The sequence below is a fragment of the Sminthopsis crassicaudata genome, chromosome 4 (genome assembly GCF_048593235.1).
Source record: "Sminthopsis crassicaudata isolate SCR6 chromosome 4, ASM4859323v1, whole genome shotgun sequence".
Taxonomy (NCBI): domain Eukaryota; kingdom Metazoa; phylum Chordata; class Mammalia; order Dasyuromorphia; family Dasyuridae; genus Sminthopsis; species Sminthopsis crassicaudata.
Genome location: NC_133620.1, coordinates 287,686,870 through 287,709,755, shown reverse-complemented (window position 1 = coordinate 287,709,755; position 22,886 = coordinate 287,686,870). Strand labels below are relative to the sequence as shown.

The window sequence follows — 22,886 nt, the reverse complement described above, 5'->3', positions numbered from 1 at the left end:
TATATTGGAACCACAGTCAGGATAACACAAAATTTAGCAGCTTCTACATTAAAAGATTGGAGAAATCATCTACTCAGCAAAAATGAGTATAATTCTTCAGGAGAAAAGGTGGATGTTCAGTTAAATAGAGGACTTTCAGGCCTTTATGTTGAAAAGACCAGAGCTGAATAGAGGATTTGATTTTCAATACAGAACTAAGAAAAAACATAAAGAGATAATCAGGAAAGGAAAATCATAAAAGACTTAACAAAGTTTATCTGTTTGCATTCCTACATGGGAAGATGAAATTTGTAATTCATAAGAACTTTCTCATTGTTATCATAGTTGGAGGGAATATATATGGGCAGAGAGCACAGAATTGAATATGAAGGGATAATAGCTAAAAAATAAAATCAAGAGATGAGAAAAGGATATATTGAGGAGGAAAGGGAAAGGTAGAATAGTGTAAGTTATCTGCCATAAAAGAGGCAACAAAATGTTTTTATAATGGAGAGGAAGAGAGGAAGTGGATAGGCAGTGAGTGAAGCTTATTCTCATCAGAATTGGTTCTGCTCATTTTACTTGGCATGAGTTCATGTAAGTCTTTCCAGGCCTCTCTGAAATCATTTCTTACAGAACAATAGCATTCCATAACATTCATATAACATAACTTATTCAGCCATTCTCTAACTGTTGGGCATTTCTAATTTCTTGCTACTACAAAGAGGGCTGCCACAAACATTCTTGCACATATGAGTCCCTTTCTTTCCTTTAAGATGTCTTTGGGATATAAACCCAGTAGAAACTGGGCTGGATCAAAGGGTATGCACATTTGGATAGCTCTTTGGGCATAGTTCCAAATTCCTCCCCAAAATAGTTGGATCATTTCACAACTCCACCAACAATGCATCAGTGTCCCAATTTTTCCACATCCTCTCCAACATTCATCATTTTCTTTTCCTGTCATTTTAGCCAACCTGAGAGATGTGTAGTGGTACCCCAGAGTTGTCTTAATTTGCATTTCTTTGATCAATAGTGTTTTAGAGCACCTTTTCATATGACTAGAAATGATTTTAATTTCTTCATCTGGAAATTCAATTTTTAAAAAAAAAAGCCACTCCCTAATTGATAAAGGATTGAAAGATCTATGATCTTTCCTAAAGGGTTATAAAATCATGCATATTTCCATACTTAACAAAACAATTAGGTTTGAATCCCAAAAGAGATTTAAAAAAAAAAAAAAGTTCATGGATCCCAAGTTAATAATTCCTGTTTGAACCATTTCACACATCCATACAACAATAATGAAGTTGGATTTGCTGTTTTGCAAATGTCTGGGCTGGGAAACAAAGCCCGGAAGTGTTCACATGATAATAATCTTTCTACCTAAACTGGGGTCCATCCATACCTCCAATATCTAGGAGTTCATCACCTTCACTAGTTTCAGGTGGCCATCAGCTGATGAAAATCCCCTCCAGCTGCTTCTTTGTAGTCCATGCTTCATGCCTTCTTTTTTGGTAGGTTCACCACCAGCTCTGTTGATCCTCCTTACATGAGGAGAGTCCTGGATAAAAACTATGTATTGCTGACAATAATCTGGTTGGCAAATTACAAGAGCACAACTTAGCTGCAAAGTCCACTCTCATCCAACTAAAAAACTAAGTCTTATTGCTCTTCTTGGATCCAGAACCAGGACAGCCAAATCATTCCCATGTCTCTTCATTTTGAGGAATCAAAAATCCACTCAACATTTTCTTCCTTCAATACACTACAACTGGGGTTTGAAACAAAAATGTTCTCTGAGATGCTCTGAATTTTATTTTCCTTATTTTCCTCCTGGATGGAGCACCCAGAAATCTTAGTCATAAATTCTTTGGGCAAGGAAACTATTTGGATAGAATAAGAAGTAGAGGAGGAATTCTGGAAACAAGTAAAGCCTGACAGGCAGATATGAAACAGTGGTGGGTGACTCGGTTACCTTCATATATGCTAGTATGTTCTGTATGCCAAAGGCAATAAAAAGTGAATTTATTATCTAGATATCTGAAGGAAAGAAGGATACTGATTACTTCAGAAACAAATGAGCAAAACCAGGGATATGATTTGCTGTCTCCAAAATGCTATCATTTCTTTAAATCTCTAGGGGAAAAATCTTACATATGGATTAATAGATATGAGAAAGGGCAACCCTCCATAAATGATATTCTACTACAGCAGACTACATGTGAATATAAGATCCCATTGTGATGATTATTAGATGACATTTTTTTTAAAAAAAGCATATTGACTTAGTAGAGCAAATTGTCACTTTAAAGGCTTTCTTCCAACAAAATGTCTTTAATGCATATATTGAGAATGCACAAAAGATTCCTTGAAAAAAGCAACAAAAGTAACTTTGTTCAATGACCCTCTGATTATTGAAATCCAGTGAGACACAGAACAGAGAGATGTATGCTCAGCAAATACAGAAGATGTTCAGAAGAGAGTGCTTCTTGAAGAGAGACTATATATGGCCAAGTCTTCCAGATGTTCCTGTTTGTGGACAACATTGTACTATTGCTTCAAGCCCTAGAACACTTCAAAGCCTCCTAAATAAGACCCATAATCACTCAAAAGAATTTGGCCTAACCATCAACCCAGGAAAAATTATACAAACGATGAATGCTTCCTATTCAGACAGAATGCAATTGGCTGGATATCCTATAGAACTAGCCTATTGAACATATGTCTTGTTTAGACAATGCTGATGGACAATGAACTGGGCCCCAAATCTAATCTGAAAAGTAGAGGGGGCTGGATAGATTGCCTTTGGGAAACTGTCTAGGGCTTTTAATGACCACAAGTTTCTTTTCGAAACAAAAGCCATCAATATTTTTACAGTAATATCATATGACCATGTCTTTGAAGAATTAAAGTTTCAAGTCATTTAAAGGACAATAGAAAGACAATGTTGTACCTAGTGTGAATAGGCTGCAGTATATTACTGATTGAGAAATGTATGGCCAGAAAAGAAATGGGTCAAACATGTTGTGAGAGCAAAAGATAATTGATGGAAAGCATGGTTACACATAAAATGTCAAGAAAATTAGAGGAATGCCCTTTAGCACTTTGGGTAGACTCCATGGAGGATTTATGGGAGGACAAAGGCAAGTATCGCATGAGATGAAATAGCATAGATAGTTTTCTTTGGAAGTACTCATGTTGATAAGATCACAAATGCAATGAAATGCAGGAATCTGTAGTATATTCCCATAACAATAACATTTCCGCAATAGTCTGCTTTGTGTGCTTCTCACTACAATCAATCTTCCATTTAGTCAACAAAGTGATTTTTCTCAATTCCAGATCTGACCTTGTCCTCTATTTAATAAACTGCAGTGGTTCCCTATTGCCTCCAGATGCAAACACAAAATGCTCTTTCAGATATTCAAAGCCCTTTATGACCTATCCCCTTCCCACCTTTCCAATCTTTTACACCTTATTCCATGCGGTGTACTCTGATCCAGTGCCACTGGCCTCCTGGCTGTTCCATAATTAAGATACTCCATCTTTCAGTTCTAGACATTTTCTCTGGCTGTCTTCCAGATCTGGAATGCTCCCTCTCCTTTTCTCCATCTACTGGCCTTTCTGTCTTCAAGGAACGAATAAAATCCCATCTTCTACAGGAATCCTTTCCAACCCCTCTTAATTCTAGGGCCTTCACTCCCTTATTTATTTCCTATTTAGCTCTTTGTCCTTTGTTCTCCCAGAGGACCATGATATCAAGGAGGTGATGCCATAGCACGGAAGTGAATTGGATTTAAATGAGGAAGGACTGTGCAAAGTGAACCTTCACTTTAGCCAATGGGAGGTGACTACAACTATTGAAAATCCTTCCACAGACCTTGATCTTGACCTAATTTGTAGTCATAGGATTAGCTCTAGAATTAAAAGGTCCCCAGAGACCATTGAGTCCTCCTCCCTCATTTTACAGAGAGGGAAAGTGAGTCTGAGGAAGGAGAAATAACTTCTTTCAGGTCTCATAGGAGTTAAATGGCAGGGCTGGAATTTGAACCCCAACACCCTGATTATAAATCTAGAATTGTCTGAGATTCAAAGGTAAGTGTCTTGTGCAGGGCCTCCTAGCTAAGGGTCAGATGCAGGTTTACCTGGTGCCAAGTCCAGAGTCTGTCCCTTAATCCACATTGCCTCTCAACAATCAATGGGAATATTTTGTTCAGGAAAGTATCATGATCAGAGCAGTAAATAGGAAGGTTACTCTGACAGCAGAGTTTGGGATGAAGGAGAGAGACTGGAAACAGAAGTGTTAGAAGACTATTATAATAATCTATATAATGTAGATATCAGATTGATGTTTTAAAACACAGATCTAACCATGTCACTAGCTTCCTTGAAGAATATTCAGTGGCTCCCTATTAACTTTAAGATAAAATACAATCCATCTAGGCATTTATTCCCCCCCACCACCTTTTTCCAGTTTTAGCTGATTCATATTTCTCACCTTTCTTTAACGCTCTTTCTAGTCAAACTCCTCCACAAGCTATTATTCTCTGTGTGTGAAATTCTATTTCTTGCCTCTGCAAGGTAGTCCTCCATATGCATGTTTTTTTTTCCCTCTTCTCTGTTTCAATGCAGTTACCTCCACTTAAGAATCTTCAACCCCCTATAGGAATTAGTGTTCAATTCCTTCCTTCAAAATGTGTATTGCTCCAGATGTGTATAATTGTTTACTTATTTTTGTATATAAGATAATAAATCTAGAGTTAGAAGGAACAGCAGAGGCTAATCTAGTCTAATATTTAACAGCTGAGAAAGTTGAAGCACTGAGAGGTTCAGTGACTTGCCTAAAGATACAAAGATAGTAAGTATCTGAGGTAGGATTTGAACCTAGGATCTCTGTCTTCACAGTTAGTCATTTTTCCACATTGTAACACATTAATGAAACATAGGGTTCTTGAGGAAAAGGGAGAGTTTTCATTTTGAGTCCCTAAGTATTTAACACAATATCTTGCTTAATAACTGTTTATTGAATTGAACTGATTGAAATAAGAGTTAATAAGATTCTTATCTAGTGTTCTAGTTGTTCATCCTTCATTTACAAAAAAAAAAAAAAAAAAAAAAGTTTCTATTTTTTGTGAGACAATTAGTGACTTGTCCAGAGTCACACATTCAGTAAGTGTTAAATGTCTGAGGTTGGATTTCATCTCCTAATGGGGCTAGTGCTCTATCCACTGTGCCATATGGCTGCCCCTTCATTTTTTTAGAGAACCAATGACATCCTAGAGTGATGTCTTGACTTTCTCGTGAATTGGATTTCAGTGAAGTAGAGTTGCACAAAGTGGTCAGTCTGACTCTTTCAGATTCATTATAGTTCAGTGGGGCAAGACAGAAGTGAGGACAGCTGGTGATGGCCCTCTATGACCTTAGTGTTTTCAATGTCTGACCAAGCTCTAAGCACTCCACAGGGCCTGCTTCAGATTTGTCTTTTATTAGCAGTCTGAGGCTGGGGCTTCAATTCAAAACTGAATGAGATTCCTTCAATGCTGTCAATGCCCGGGACTTAGATTTCCAATTGAAAAGAGTACTTCATGACTGTTGGAGCAAATTGTTCTCATACATCTCTACCAGGGGAAGTCTTCACATGCTTGGATTAGACATCCTTGGGATATTCAGGACAGGTAAGCATCTCTGATGTGATGTTTGCTGAGCCCTTTTCAGAGCTGCTTACCCACCTGTTACCAACTCTCAACCTAAATTAGGGTGTAAAGGGAATATTTCTTATTAATTTCTTCATTAAGAAATACAAGAGATATTGAGCAGAGCAACCTAAACAGCAAACAGCCTTCTCCTTGGTCTTGTTAACATTCCCATACTTTCCTTCTCTAGAGTTCTGGATCACTCATTTAAATATTTTTTAAGCACCATTATGTACTGGGTAATATGTACTAGGTGCTGGAAATAGCAATACAATAAATAAAATAATCTTTCTTCAGAGCAAGGACCTTACATTGAGGAAAGCAGTAAGGAAATTTGTAATTATACACACACATACACATATATATATAAATATAATATAGAGACCTTTCCCCTTGTCCAGGATCTCAAGATTCCTGTCTCAGCAGGGCAGCGGGTCTTTGTCTACTTATTCATTCATTCATCTATTTACTAAACCACCTACTATGTTCTTTACACTGTGCCAAGTATTATAAGAAACCCAGAAGTGATTGTCCTGGAACCCTTCCCCACCCCATAAAGCATGCCCAGTTGTCATATATATGGAAGTTTGAGAAAGGGAATGGGAGAGGTTAAGTGACCTATCATCACACAGAAAAAGGTATGAAAGAGAGTGCTAAGGCAAATGACTGAAGTAGGACTTTGACAGTTCAATTAAATACAACAAATGTTGATTAGTGTCAGAGACAGGCTTCAAACCCAGGTTTTTTCCAACTTTCCAACTTATACTCTGGATTGGGGAGGGGGAAGTCCTACCCTTAAGGAACTCACCTCCTACTTTATAACTAATGCTCATAAAAAGATAACTACTAATAAAAGTCAGAGTATCACCAGCATCACATAAGTAATAGTCATTTTTCAGTTATATTCAATTCTTTGTGACCCCTTGTGGAGGGTTTTCTTGGTAAAGATACTGGACTGGTTTGCCGTTTCTTTCTCTAGTTCATTTTACAGGTGAGGAAACAGGTAATCAGAGTGAATTGACTTATCTAGAATCACATAGCTGAGGAGGTGCAAAAGATGGGCTAGTGGTTGAGAACTGGGGTGGGGAATCTCCTCTGGTCGGCGCAGGTCCAATTCCAAAGAATTCGCAAACCCGAAAAGTCTGCATGGCAAAAGGAAAATTTTATTGTTCACTAAGAAGCCAGCCTGTTAGGAAGACAGGCTTCTTAACGGCAAAAGGTCCTGTCAGGGAAATAACATCTTCACAGTGGGCAAACGTCCTGGCAGGTAGCTTTGCCAAGAAGAGAGCTTCCTTGGCAAAGCAAATTCCTGTTTCGGACTTGTGCAAAGATTTGGGGTTCAGAGTTGTCTTTTATTAGCAGTCTGAGGATCAAGCTTCAATTCAAAATTGAATGAGATTCCTTCAGTGTCGTCAAGGCCAATTGAAAATATAGTACTTATCCTGGAGTTTCAAGCCACTCAATAGGATTATTAGGCTGAGATTTCCAACTGAATAACTGGGAGTTTGAAGGCTTTTCCCCAGAGTCTGGGAATTCCTGAGGGGATCCTGAGCCATCCCCAAAAGATCTCAGTTTCAACAGAGGGTGATTTGACCAAGATCTCTGATTGAATGAAACCACTTAACTGGGAAGGGCTTGCCTGGAAAGGTATGCTTTTCCCAGGGGAGAGCCTGAGACCGCAGTCACCCTTCTTTTACAGATTAAGGGGGACACAGTTTCGGGTTCACCCCACCACTTTTAGTAAATATCTGAGGCTGGATTTGAACTTGGGAAGATGAGTCCTCTTGACAGGCTCAGTGCTCTATTCACTGTGTCACCTATCTGGATAGAATTTAGAGCTTGAAGGGAATTTGGGTGTCATCTAGTTATAGGCTCACATATTAGATCTGGAAGGTACCTGAAAGTTCATGGGACCGTCACTAGATTTGGACTACAATCCTCTAATTTTACAGATGGGTAAACATGCTTAGAGAGGTAAAATGACATCGGTAAGTAGAAAAAGAGCAGAAATGCAAAACCGAGCCATTTGACTCCAAAATCAGTTGTCTTTTCACTCTTCACATGACCTATGGTCACGGATACTAATTTGGAGCTCATTGTAGTTAGAGTTGTCAAGGAAGATTTCAAGATGGAGGTAAAATTTGCTCAGGACCATTAAGATGAACCAAGTTAGAAAGAAGAGAGAGACTATTATTCCAGGTGAATGAAATGGTTTGTGTGAAGCTCCAGAAAAAGAAAAGGAAGGAAGAAAGACTAAGGAGAACTGAAGTAGGAAACAGGAAGTAATGAGAATAGACCCAAGAGCAGAGAGCTCTCTTGTTGAGAAAAGGAGATTGGGGAAGCAGAACCAGGACTGAGGATCTATCAGAAGCCCAAAGACCCCCACTCAGGGCCAAAAGACAACACTCTCCAGGACCAGATTCCTTCCCTGAAATCTAGCTGTACCCCTGAAGCATCATGGCCAATAGTTAGCACTCTTCCCTCCTCTAGGCCCCTACAATGGCCTCTCTACCTTCCCCTCCCCTTCCCCCATCTTTCCCTAGGGCAGTCTGCGCTCTGGAGAAAGACGGGAAAACCCACAAAAATCCACCAAATAAGACAAATATGTGTTGCAGACAAAGGCCGAGCTGGGTGGGATGAGGTTTCGGCTGTTCCCCGATGGGGAGGACCCCGCCAAAGTTGCTTGTGGCCGCAGATAATGCGTCATCCCCAAGCTCATGGCGGGGCCTGGCTCCCCCACGTGGTGGGGCTCATTGTCTAGGCATTGTTACCCCCTCCCCCGTGCTCCCCCGAAGAATAAACAAGACTGTGGTGATCCCAGCTATGATGGGATTATGGGGTTAGTCATTGTGGGGTTAGTCACTGCCCTGGATGTCACCCGCAGAGTCCCTCAGCCCCTGGCTGCGCTGTACAATAGCTGCTGGACTACTGCAAGAGGCAGGCTAACCACTGCCACTAATCTTTTCTTATTTCTTAAACTTCTCTCCTAATTGTGATTTGTGACGTTCCAGGCAGGGGGTGGGGAGGGATAGCCCGGTGTGGCCAGGAGAGTGTACAGAGAGTAGGGCTCTTGTATGTAGGACCCTGATGTGTGTAGGATGCTGCCTTTCGCAGAGTGCACACATGCAGAAGGGTGCAGGGAGGGATGCTAGTAGGGGTGAAAGGGGATGTCTCTGCAAAGCCTGCAGATTTCCTGAGGCATCCACAGAGTTCTTTGGGAATCCAGAACAAAAGGGGAGGAGCTGAAACATAGTCAAACCAGGAAAATGCACAGAAAAAAAAAGTGGGATGGGGGGAGTTTGGAAGCTCCTGAGGGATGAAAGGGAGAGCTGATCTCAGGCAGCTTTCTCCTCCTTCTTCCTCAAATCAGATCCATCCCCCTTCTAGTTCCTCAAATCCTTTGCTTCCAGTTTTCCAGTAGATTCCATCATTCTAGATTGCAACTGAGCCCTAGAGCCCCACGAACCATTGCTGCTCTGCTTCTAGCACAATTCTTTGACCATTGTTTGTTGGGACAAGACAAAGGCTCTTTCATTCTAAGATGTATTGTTTCCCGACTTTCTCTCTTTGGGCAGAAGCCATCTCTCTGACAGAACAGGACCCAAAAGAATCTGGGCCTGGCTCCACATCTGGAGATGGAGACAAGACAGTAACTTGTCCAGCCATGTATTAGATAGAAAGAGCTAGTCTGGTGGTTGGAGCCCCTCTCTGCCTCTCTGGGTCTCAGTTTACCCATCTGAAGGGGATTGGACTAACTGAACCTCCACCTCTGATATTTGATATTTCTAGAAGTTAGATACAAGCAAATGAACACTATGCTTGGAGTCAGGAGACCCTTAAGTCACGTCTGACTCTTTGCCACCCCATTTGGGATTTTCTTGACAAAGACACTGCAGTGATTTGCCATTTCCTTCTCCAGTTCATTTTACAAGCGAGGAAACTTGTCTACTAAGTGTCTGAAGTCAGATTTGAATTCAGGAAGATGAGGCTTTTCAGTCCTGACACTCTGTGCACTACGGCGCTACCTAGCTTTCCTAGAGACCTGAGTCCAGTTCTTGTCTCCACTGGCTACTTGTGCACCAAGCCCTTAACTTCTTATCTTTTTGCTTACCTTTTTGCAGAATGAAAGGATGAGGAAAAATCACCTCCTGTCTGAGCTTCAGTTCCTCACCTGCAAAATGAAGGGTTTGAACCAGATGAATCCAAATTATATGATCTTATAACCACTTTACAATCCTTTCCAGCTTCAATATCTTATGATGAAGTCTATGAGCTCAGTCATTCTATAAGGATTTTGACTTCAGGGGCTGCCATTCTCATGGCTGTAGCCACATGCTTTCAGAGATTCAGCTGTCTTCTTTCTGCCCATTCCACTAATGAAATCCATATCAAATTGCATTCTGTTAGCCCTTGCCCCATCATTTCATCCTGGATCCCAAGTCAGTCCACCAACACATAAGTTATCTCTTCCAACTTTGTGTCTTTCACATATTCCATAGCCAAAACTGTTAGAAATCTTGGAGTATAGCTCCAGAGTCAATACGTATACTTTTATAAAAAATGATTTTAATCAAAGTTCAAAGCAAAGACAATAAAAATGAGACAAACATCAAGTTCCCTCCAAGTGAGAGCAAATGAATTGTAGCATATTTGCATATGGTATATGCAAAGGAGATCAGATTTAAGCAGAACATTGCCTCCATTCAGGTCATGGGGAAATGCCTTATGTGAGTTTAAAAAAAAAAAGATTTAAGTTTAAGAGGACATTTAGAGTTTATCTAGCCCAACTTCATCCTTTTCCAAAGGGGGAAATAGCATCTCTGAGAAAGGAAGTGAGTTGACAGTGCCTAAAATTCCCTATCTTTTTCCTGAGAATCTCATTGACCATTTAAGTCAAAACCCTCCTAGGGAGACCAAGACAGAGTTTTCTAAACTGTAGGGCATTCTCTAAGGGCAGAAAGGAGAAGAGTGAGACCTTGGGAGAAGGGGGCTCCACAAAGCAATGGCCAAAGCCAATGGACATTTTAGAATACAGCTCCCAACCAAATGAATATACTGTTTGAAAAAAAATTTTTAATTGAAGTTCAAATCAAAGTCAATAAATAAGAGAATAACATCAAATTCCTTTCTAATGAGAACAAATGAATGGTGGCAATTGACAATATGGTACATGAAAAGGAGGTCAGATTTAAATTGGCTCATGCCCCGTCTCGGCTTGGGCACAATTTATCAACCATCATTTGGCATAGGCCTATGACAAAGACAAGTTGCATTGTCATGCTGCCTGACTGCGTTTGAGCATGAAGTATGTAAACTCAAAATTAAATTGTCTTTGTGTGCAAAGTCAAAAGTATCATCATATCTGTTATATTTCTTAATACCATTCATTTGAGTAAGCAACAAGAATAAGTTATAACATTTTTCTTTTGTAATGGTCTAATGGAATAAGTTGATTTTCCAAAAAACTGCAATTTGGAAAAAAAAAAAAACCTGTGAACTGAAATAACTTGAGAATCGTTATAGATCATTATTTGAAAGTTCAACTACTTGAATAGTCTTATTGTTTCTACAATACAAATTATTTGTGTATGTATTGTCTTATTAAAAGCAGGGGGCATAAAACAATGTTTTTATTTAAAAATGGATGGTCACTACATAAAGTGTGGACACCACTGTACCAAGATAAGATCAATCAGTGCAGAGGCTGGAACTCTGAAAAGGTGTACTGAACCTAAGACAGCAGAGTGCTTAAGTCTAAGTACCTACTCAGTGTGAGATAATGGCTCTATAAACATATCCTTAGATGGCATGGTGATGTGATGGCTCTCCTCATGACTAGCACCTGCTGGATGTGTTGTGGTGAGGTAATTGTAGGGAAGGATTGGAGGCTGAGGGAGAGAGTCAGAGTCTCTCTGCCTCAGCACGCTCAGCAGGGAAGACCAGGCTCCACACTCCAGAGTCCAGGATCCATCTTTGAAGAGCCTGCTTGCCTGCCTCCTTCACTTCTCCTCCTAAAGACCAAGGACTCTGACTGATCCTCAGGCCCTCCAGCCCAGATATCACAAGCCAGGACTGTAGATGAGGGTGGAGATCTGACTTCAAACCCCAGCTTTGACAGTTACTAGTCATGTAACCATGGGAAAGTTATCTTTTTAAGCCTGTTTCATTGTCTGTAAAATTACATAGGGAATAGTAAAACTGTCTAGAAGGACTGAGGTGAAAAACAGCTTCCAAGTAAATAAATATACTTTTTTTTCAAATGATTTAAATTGAAGTTTAAATCAAAGTCAATAAAAATAAGATTAATATCAAGCTCCCTTCTAATGAGAACAAATGAATGGCACAATTGACAATATAGTACATGCAGAGGAGGTCAGATTGGCTCATGCACGATCTATCAACCAACATTTGGCACAGATCTCTAAGATATCTTAGCTCTGGATTCATATACAATGTCCAAGTTTAGACATGGAAGAACCTAATCTTTAAAGAAAGAATTCAGACTTTTTCCCCCTTAAACTTTCAGATTTTTTATGCACTTAACCTGTAGCCTGGAGAGACTCACCTAAAAGCTTAGATTTGACTCATATCTAAGGTCTTTCCTAAAAGAGGAATAAAAAGATACAATATAAGGGAGGAATAGGACAACTAATGAGAAAAAATTATCCAGACCTAAAAATTGCTTAAAACACAAAAGACTGATAAACATGCATTGGCAAACACTTAAACCTGAAGTAGGAACTCATAATAGACTATAACATGTACTAATATATGTGTGTGTATTCTAATATAACACTAATTATTCTCCTGAGATGTTAATACATGATCCCCTAATGTAATTGGTAAATAGGCATTTCATCTTCACTTTGTCTCTGGACTGTTCAAACCACTCCCTCAAAGTCCCCAAAGTCTAGTAAGCCAGATTGGTGATCATCTTCTACAAGAATCACTGTAATAGGTGTAGGGACCACTTCCTGTGGTATGGCTGGGCTCTGTGGTACAGGTTGCCACTAAGGCTAGAAATATTTCAGGACTTTAGTCGGTTATCTATGCTCACACAAAAAACCGCAGAGCTGAAGAGACAACCTGAGCCTGAGATCCCAACTCAGGCTCACCATGATGAACACCTGCTTTTGAGACACAGGTTACCGAAGGAGACAACTATAACGACTTACAAAAATGCTATACATTCATATATATATTGGAGATAAGCAACAGAGGAAAGGCAGCAGAATTAAGGGAGATCAAGAAAGGTTCAGATTTTAGCTAGCATGAAGGCACTCAGGGAAGCCAGGAGGCACTTTTGTCTGTCATCTAAAGATCATCCCAATGAAGTAAAAAGAGCTCCACCAGCAGAAGATTGTCCAGAAGAGCATTTCAGACCTGGGGGACAGTCAACCAGTCAGCCAGGATTTCAGTCCAAGTCTTTTGATTCCATCAATAATCCTTCCACAATATCATAGATTTAGAGCCCAGAAGAACTTTAGAGTTCATCAAGTCCAGCTGTTTCATTCTACAAATGAGTAAACTGAGTTCAGTGTCATACAGCTAGCAAGTATCTGAAACAGGATTTGAATCTTGGTCTTCCTGATTTCAGGTCTAATTCTCTATCCTGCTAAATATTTTCTGTGGGATAAAATATATAGCCAGATCTAAATATACTGTCCATTAAATATAAATTCCATTGCATGATATTGTTCAGGTAATTCATTTTGATGATACAATTAGTAGTGATAATTAAAATAAGAAAGATTATATTATAATCATTATTAAATTTGCAACTGTTTCTATATACAAATAACTACATTTTTATTAATTTTATAATTATAATTTTTTGACAGTACATATGCATGAGTAATTTTTTTTACAACATAAATAACTACATTTTTAATGATCCTGTAAACTCTTTTTCAAATACCTTACTGCCTGCACATATTGTGAGGGGACGAATTGTGAGTTCTCAAAGTCTGTGCCAGCAGATCATAAGGTTTGGGAAGACCTACCAAGATCAAAGGAACCTAGGGGTTGGATCACGTGTCTGCCATCTAAAGATCTTCCCAATGAAGTACAAAGACCTTCATCAACAAAAGATTGGCTTAGCAGCTAAGAATTTTTTTTTTTTTTAATCACAACATCTGAGGCTGAAGAGAAGTGTTTCAGTAGGTCAAGTATCCTCACCAGGGAAAGCATAGATCAGTGGAGTATTGATATGCTATATGATTTGGCTATATCGAAACCACTGAAATAAACTATTTTTTTGAGAGGTAAAATTGTTTTCAAAGAGCAAAGACATAATTTTCAAGCCTTGCCCAGAGAACACTAACCTCATACAAGCTCTGCTCCTGGACTCCTGTTGGTGTAGGCACTGCCCTCGGTCAGTGGATTGGAAGCACATTCTCCAGTATTTTTAATCTTTCTTAATTCTACACTCAAATTTCTTATCTACCCAGCCTGAACTGCCGTGTCTGGCATAGTGAAGAATCCATAAACTTAATCTGAAAAGTGGATTGATCCTGGCTTGGGATATTCCTAGATTCTCCCATCTGTCCCTCAGGGGATAGGAAAGAAAAAAAAAAAAATGATAGAAGAGTAGTCCTTTTGTAATCCATTGGGTTCCACTTCTACCCTCCAGAGAAATACAGGCAATTCTCATGGGTTAAGGACTAAAGGATGCCTGCAGCCAGGAATGTGCTGGAACCAGCACTAATCTCCTTAGGAGAACCCATTGTTGAATACTGAATGCCACAATCTCAGAAATCTGAAATCTCTAAAAATCAGGAGTTGATTTATTGTTTTGTTGATTCTCTAGACTAACAAAGTATTAATAATGCAAACTACATTTAAAAGCGTGTGTGCCTACATTCTCTCCTGCCCTCCCCCCCACCCAGAGACCTGGTTGTTAAACATTTACCAGGACACCCATGATTGCAAACAATGGTTTAGCCTTTAGTTGGACTCTCAGTCAGTGTGAAACTAAAGAGGCTTAGGAAAAATTCTTGTCCTTCTCCAACTGACTACTCAGCTGGATAAACATTCTTTTACTTTCCTTCCTTTGCTTCTCCAGATTCATTCATCAAGTAGTTATTGAGCACCTACACTGTAGTCAGCTGGGGCTTGGGGAGGGTGCCTCCATTTTAGCTTATAGAGCTATTTGCAGTTTTCAGACCTGATTCAGATACTATCTGGCTTTGACCTTTGCAACAATCCCATGATATAAGCAGTGCCATTATTTTTATCCCCATGTTTTGTTGTTGTTGTTGTTGTTGTTTAGCTATTCTTCAGTCATGACTGGCTCTTTGTAACTCCATGTGGGGTTCTGTTGGCTTAGAATAGCTCATTTCCTTCTCCAATCAATTTTATAGATGGGGAAACTGAGGCAAATAGGGTAAAATGACTTGCCCAGAATTACACAGCTTGTATGTATGTGAGGCTAGATGAGAATTCTAGAATGCGTCTATCACTGTACCACCCAGCTGCCCATATTACAAATGAAAAATTGGATCTTAAAGAGATAGAGATATTTGTTGGAAGTCATACCATAAATAGGTCTTTGGATCATAACTCATCATTCTTTCCAAATGGCCACTCTATAGACCCTGCCCTCAGGGTGATTTAGATTGCCTCTTATAGCCATGAGGAATGATGACCAAATTATGGTATATGAATGTCATGGAATATTATTGTGCTGTAAGAAAGACAAAAGAAACTATCTCAAAGAATCATTGCTACTGGGAACTGATAGAGGGCAGTGTGAACAGAAACAGAACAGCTGGTACAAGAACAACGTGGTAAAAACAACTTTAAAAGACTGAAGAACTTTGATCAATGCAATGACCGACCAACCAGGTCTCTAGAGGACCGTATTTCTTAACAGAGACAGTAGACACTAGGGACTGGAAAAGACATGAATTTTTTAACACAATCATTGCATGAATTTGTTTTGCCTGACTATATTTTGTGGTTCCTTTTTTTCAGTGGAGTGTTGAGAATTGAAAATATTAATGCCAAAGGAGAGTAGGATATAGAAATTTTTTTAAAGCACAGAAAAGAAGGAAAGGAATTGGAGTTTTAGAAGGAAGCACAGATATTTTAGAATTTTGGAATTTTAGAAGGAAGAACAGTTTTCAAAGTCATATGTAAGATTTATTATAAACTTTTTTTAAAAAGTAACTAATATGAAATGGAAATTTGCATATTTGTATAGAATCTTATTTTTAGATTCTGCTATATGTTTGGAAATTCTCTTTTTTTGTTAATAAAAAAGATTTTTTTAAATTTAAAAAACAAAAAATATGTAGAATCCAGTCCATATCCATTTTGGTCATGAACTTTGTTTAATTTTTTTGTTAATGATGACCTTCCTCCAAGGACCATGCAATATTTTACATAAAGTTACCAATACTGATGACTTATTCTACTACTAGACTATAAACTGCATGAAGGCAAGGAATTATGCCTCGTCTAAATGTTACTATCTAATATGATGTTCCTGGCATTCAAGGTATGTTAGCATTTTGTTTTTGTTTGCATTCTCATATACATATACTGTATACATATACAGCAAGCAGCCAATTAATTACATGGCACAATTTTAAGAGACAGCTCCGAGCCCCTCCCCTCAGTATATCTTTTCCACTTATCTTGCCATATTGCCTAAAATTCCACCATGGAGTTCATTTCTTAGGTGAATGCATTGTCTTCAAAAGGTCCCAGAATGTATGTACATATGTTACATGGGAAGAGTAATGATTCCATTAGCAGCCATTAACACATTAGTATAGAATCATTTATCAGTCCCCCAAGAGGGAACTGGACTCTGAGGAGGTGAAGTTCAGGACACAAGAATTCTAATGGGCAGAGGGAATAAGGAGGTATCCATTTAGCCTACTTATTGATCCAAAAAATGGACCAGTCTTCTAAGTGGCTGAGTGACTAAAGAAGCTGTCTTCGGCAGACAAGAGTCAGCAGTGAGGACATTCATTGTTTGTGAAGGGAGGGGGGAGATCTGAGAGAAAGGGAAGGTACCCAAGATGGCCTCCTACATCCCTTTTTAACTGGAACTAGTCTCATTTCAGGCTACACTGGGCTATTGGACTGGTGCCTGTGTTGAGTCCTATGGACTCTTTCTCCCCTTTAAGCCTAGGAGGGATGTTGTTAACTCCATTTTGGAGACTCAAAGGAAAGAATGAGCCCATTAATCCAAATAAATTGAGTTGATGGCTGCTTTAGGCATCCCTCCCTCATGCAGAAATATCAACCCTGAATATAACCCAAAGGCGTATAGAAACATTCCCTCCATGAAGAGCTTTTTCTACTTTAATCACAAATCCACCAAGGAGCTAACTCCAGCTTGGAAGGGATTTATTTTCTGGTTAGATCTTCAGTAATGATTATTATTGTTACTGTTAAGAAGAATACATTCATTGTTTTCTCTGAGCTCCCCATGCTCCAAAGAATGACCTCATTTCTCCTCTTAGAGGAGCAGGTATTGTTATCCCTGTTTTCCAAAAGGAGAAATCAGAGGTCCAGAGATGCCTAATCCTGTGTACAGGGCCACACAACAAGTGAGGCTAGGAGGCAGAGATCCAACTCAAATCTCTTACCTCTACATTCTGGGCTTGTCTGCCCTGAGGTATATTACCCAATGGTCAAGTTATCTCCCATCAAATCTGGCTTCTACCACGGAAGTATTTAGGGCACATTTTTGCTCCTCCATCAATGTCACTAGAACGAAGAGGTATAGGAATGGTTCGGTTTGGCCAGGGCCACCAGTGTTTGTCTTCCTCTCTCCAGACACATGAGGTATAGAGTCATAGATCATTTGGAAATTGAATAATCAAAAATCTTCAATACCTCCTATCCCCTCCAGAATCAAACCCACATTCTTTGGTTTAATATTCAAGATGCTCCACGAATTAGATTCCTTCAACTTTATCCTCAGTTTCTCCATGGAAACCCTCCATTCTGTACTGGTCTCATTTTCTGTATCCTAAACTTATTTTGCACATTATGTCTTAGTCCAAGAGATGACATTTTCAAAATTCCCTAAACCTTATTTCCTCCTCCCCTTTCCTGCCTCATAAAAACTTAACCAAATCACATTCTCTGATTTTTGCTAAGGGACTGTGAGCCAGTCCCAGGAATTAGTGGCTGATCTATTCAAGGGGATTCCCTTCTCAATAACCCTCATTCAGTGAGCATGTATTAACCACTATGAGCCAGGAACTGTGCTAAGTGTCTGGGAAATAAAGGCAAAAAACCCCCACATTTGAATGAAGAAAACAATACGCAAATATGAATGTCAAGAGATAATATCTTAATTCGGTAGAGTGATTCTGATTTTAGAAACTTCAAGCACACCGGCAGGCCACTGGGGAAGATATTTTGAGATACTGAGACTCTCTTAATTCATAGCACACAGGAACCACCTTTGCTCTGTCAATAGAATCCACCTATTGGAGACTCCCCAAAAAGGGGGTAAGGGATCAAAGTCAAACAGGCAATCATTGAATATATCCTATGATCTAACACAGACTAGAATGCTAGAGCTAGGAAAGAACTAAGAGACCATCTATTCTCACCCTCCCTTCCATTTACAAATGTCTAGGTCCAGGAAGGGAGGGGTAGGAGGAGGAATAGAGGTGAAAGGGGGTGAGTGACTTGCCCAACAAGACGCTGCTACCTTGCCAGCTGGTGATTGAGTGTGGATTAGAATCCAGGTCTGGTTATTCTTAGTCCAGTGTCCTTTCCCTTATATTAAACTATGCTGAACTCTAGTCACTCCTGAACTTAAATCTGTTCCCCCTTTCTCCGACAATAATTAAGTATCATGAATTTGAGATTCTCACCCCTGTTTTCCTCCCCTGGCCCCATCCCAGCCTAGATTTCTATGTAGCTGCAGGGGATCTTGGTCTTTTGAAGACATGTGATGTTGTGTGCTTACAGTCAGGTTTATGAGTATTTACATAAGTACCTAAACCTATCATTTATAACCTCAGTGTACAAATCAACATATGGTTAAAGGGATCTCCTCATAACTTCCCCCTCCCCCCCATATACACGTATACTTTTCCATCCTGAATTTGGTCTTAAGATTTAGGAGAGACATAAAAAAGTAAGGAAGATAAGTTGAACTTTCCACACTGAGAAGTCTAAAAAAAGAGTTATCAGAATGGATGAGGCAAATGTGTTTCCCAGAAGAAGTGTGTTTACTCTGGCCTGGGAAGAGCCAGTAGAAGTTTCTTTCTCTGAACCAGCCTCCTAGCTATATTCCCTTCCATCATACAGTAATCTTTATCATAATGCTATTTCTCTCATCCTTCTCAGATACCCTAAAGTGAACAGCATCACCAGATACCCAGAAGTGAACAGTAGGAAAGGATCTTAGAGGTCATCTGAGGTAACTAATATCTCCCTAACAACCTTGCTAATGAGGGACCATTCAGCATTTGTTAGAAACCCTCAGGCAATGGTGGCCCATTCTCTCAGGAGCAACCCATTCCATCATCTTGATAGACTAAATTATCCAAAACTTTTCCCTTTTTCAATAAGCTAAAATCAGTCTCTTGGCAACTCTTGCCCACTGGCTATTGTCACTTTCTGGAAAAGCACTGATAAGTCCCTTGTGGTCAAACTATAAATGATTGAAGGCTTAACCTTTAGAGAGAAGAGGACATTGTGTTTCAATTGGAGTCATTGCCTCAAAGTGGATGAAAATCTAATAATAGAGTTTCAGGCTCCATTAGCCGCCGGGTTGGAGAAGTATGGGAAGCAAGTGTGGAATTGTATAAAGAACATTGAATTTGGATTCAGAAGACCTGAGTCTAAGCTCTCTCTCTAGTATTTACTAGCTTTGTGATGAAGGGTGGGCTACTTCTTGTCTGAGCTCATACCAAAATAGACAAGTTCCATAGTTATCAAATGAAGGTCATTCTTACCAACATGACCTACCTCATAGGGCTGCTAAAAGGAATGTGCTTTGTAAACCATAATTCCCTATAGAAATGCAAGTTATTATTATGCCTGAAATCATCCTTTGTCTAAGCTAGAAATGAGTAGGGGGGATTGGGGAAAGGGAGGTGCTAACCTTGAGTCAGAAGGTTATGTAGGAATCAACCCCCTGCTGCTAGATACAAACTGGGTACCAGATATTGGGTGAGGTTGGGGGAAAGCATCTGATCTCATTAATGGACCAATAAAAATTAGGGGAACAAAAGCCAAGCCCTGAAGTCTGAGAAGGGAGCAAACTCGTAAAGACTTGTAACTGAGCAAACTGAAGAATATTGGATTTCATTAACTTTAATAGTGCTTGTTATGTAGGCTTCCAAGGGCTGTGGGACATGAGAGAGAAAGCCGTAATAATCATTAGGGGCTGGGGGAGTGGGTGGGGAGAGGTGCAGCCTCAGCTGACACCAGCCTTCACCTCCGGGCCCTCTCCAGCCCTTCTCCCCCAGCCCCAGCCCCAAGCCTGCAGGATTTCCCATCTGTCTTACCTACGTTCCTGCAGCTTAGCCCTCGGATAACAGGGGCACGAAGCTGCTTTCATACAGTCATACTGAGTCGCCCATCACAGCTGTGGAAAGGCAACAGACTAAGGACTCAGGGCAGGGCAGCACTAAGCTTCGGCAAGTGTGCTTCGGGGAACCAACTTCCAAGGCTTTTGAATATCCCAGGTTCCTAGGCTAGGGAATGCAGAGCCCCAGCACTTGCACCCCAACCCAGCCCAAAGTAGCTCGCCCATTCTAAGACCCGGGCCCAGGACTTGCCAGGTCTTCTAGCCCCACCCCCACGCCAGACATGCCCAAAGCCAGGAAAACAGAATACAAACAAAGTGAACCGAAAACATATAACCAAACAAACCGGCCTCACATTGTCCTCTGCAGGCTGCCAGGGCCAGAAGCCAAAGGCTGCTGCTGCCACCGTGGGCCAAGGCCTTCTTGGAGAAACCAGACCAGCTCCCTGAGCGCAGCCTCCACAAACAGAGCCTCTCTCCAGCTGGGAGGTTCTCCTCCTTCCCTCTCTCCCCACAGACCTCCTCCTCCTTCTTCTTCTTGTTCTTCTTCCTCTTCCTCTTCCTTTTCTTCTCTTCCTCCTCCTCCTCCTCTTCCTTCTTTTTCTTTTTCTTCTTTTTTCCTCCTCCTCCTCTCCTTTCCTCCTCCTCCTCTCCTTTCCTCCTCCTCCACCTTTCTTCTTCTTTTTCTTCTTCTTCTTCTAGTTCTTCTTCTTCTTCCTTTCCTTTTCTTCCTTCTCTTTTTCCCTCCTCCTTATTCTCCTCTTCCTCCTCTTCCTTCTTTTGCTTTTTCTTCTTCTTTTCCTCCTCCTTCTCCTTCTCCAATTTTTCTTATTCCTTATCAGATTTAACATGAATAAGTGAAAAGATGGCTGAATTTAGAGTCTGGAATACTGGATTTGAGTGTTGGTCTTACTTAGCATTTAGTAGCTATAAGATCAGGGGCAGATTATTTCCCCTTAATGGAACTCAAGTTTCCTTCTCATTTACAAAATGAGGAAAGGTGGCAAAGTGATCTCTAAGGTCCTTTTCCAACAGCAAAAAAAATAATAATTATTATTATGTTTTCTGAAAGAAAATTTTTCCATGATCCTCTTGATGCTAGTCCCTTCCTTCTGAGATTATTTCCAAATTATATAATGGTGTGTACATACATACATTATACATAGACATATATGTTTGTATGTATTTATCATATATATACACATATACATAGGTAATTGTTTGTATCCCCTGTTAGGTTGTAAGCTCCTTAAAGTTAGGGACTGCTTTTGCCTTTCTTCATATCTTCTGCACTTAGCAGAGTGTCTGACACATAGTAGGTGCTTAATAGAGCAACAAGCATTAACCTGATCCTCTCTCACAGGTTTTTAAGTGGAAAGCCACTATAATTATATAGCACTATGCAATTCGTTAATCTGAATAGTGAGCTGCCACTTTCCTCCTAAATCTGGTTTGTATAAAACCTAAATGTGACCATGCCAGATGTTTTTTAGTATATACCTATCTTACTTTCTTTTCAAAGAAATCTCATTTTAGGGGTGTGAACTATAGACAAATACTGGTGGAAAAAGTAAATCATTCTTCCTTCCTCTATCCCATATAATTTCCTTTTTCTTCCTTTCCTTTTCTTTAAGCTTCTTTTCCACCATCTCTTTCTTGCCCCTGGATACTATAGAATCCCAGGTTTGGACAGATTCCTACATGAGGATTTCCATTCTCCTCTGCCAATTCAGAGCCCATTGGTATACCTAGACCAAGACTGATGGTGTAGGAATAGTAGCATAACCAGGCCAAGATGAATAAAGAGAAGGGGAACAATGTTGCTTGGCACTAGGTCCAAGTTTTTCATAAAGTCTTATAAATTAATAGGATTTTAAGCAGTAAGGAACTTTAGAGATCGTTCAATTCAACCTCCTTATTTTACAGATAAGAAAACTGAGGTTGAGAGGAATAGAGTGACTTTCCAAGATGGCACAAATAATATGCAGAAGATCAGAATTCAAACCTAGTATTCTTTTCCCTCCATCATATTTATTGATGAACCTTCATATATGGTAGAATTGTTAGGACAAACTTGATCAAAATTCACATACTTACTCTTAATGGATAGACGGGGTAAAGAATGAGTGGAAAGAGAACTAAATTCTAAAATTTTTTTCATTTTTAATTATTATAGCTTTTTATTTACAAACCATATGCATGAGTAATTTTTCAACATTGACCCTTGCAAAACTGTTCCAAATTTTCCCTTCCTTCCCTCCACTCCCTCCTCTGGATGGCAGATATTCCAATATATGTTAAAGTATACTGCATTTTATTTTTAAAAGTGAAAATATCCAAGTCCCATGACATATACCTATTACATTTAGAAAATGAGTTCTTGAATACCCAAGCTGATGGAAAACTGGAATGTCTCTCATTTTTGAGTAAGTGAATTTTACAGAATTTCTAAGATACTAAATTTTTAATCAGATGGGGCACAAATTCATTTTGCCAAGGATAAGAATCTCCAACTAAAGAAATTTTCCTAATAGATTAGATCATGTGTTAGATGGTGGCACCTACTGGTGAAGAGAAATAATACAGTTTGGTTCTATTGTGGCTATTGGTTCCAAAGTGGCTATTTTTTCTGACTAATGAGTCCCAGAAGAAGGACAGGACCAGGGGGTAGATGGGCGGGGGATGGCAGGAGACAACCA

At 39.7% G+C, this 22,886-nt stretch overlaps 1 long non-coding RNA gene across 1 annotated transcript in view; it reads right to left on the bottom strand.

Annotated features, from left to right (window-relative positions):
* LOC141541279 (uncharacterized) overlaps window positions 1-20,714 on the bottom strand; it is a 29,019-nt gene extending 8,305 nt beyond the window's left edge. The window contains exons 1-2 of the long non-coding RNA XR_012481726.1: window positions 20,544-20,714; window positions 9,787-9,846 (exon numbers count right to left, since the gene is read on the bottom strand). This is a non-coding gene — a long non-coding RNA (uncharacterized LOC141541279). The remainder of the gene's footprint in view (window positions 1-9,786; window positions 9,847-20,543) is intronic.
* Between the last annotated feature and the right edge of the window lie 2,172 nt (window positions 20,715-22,886).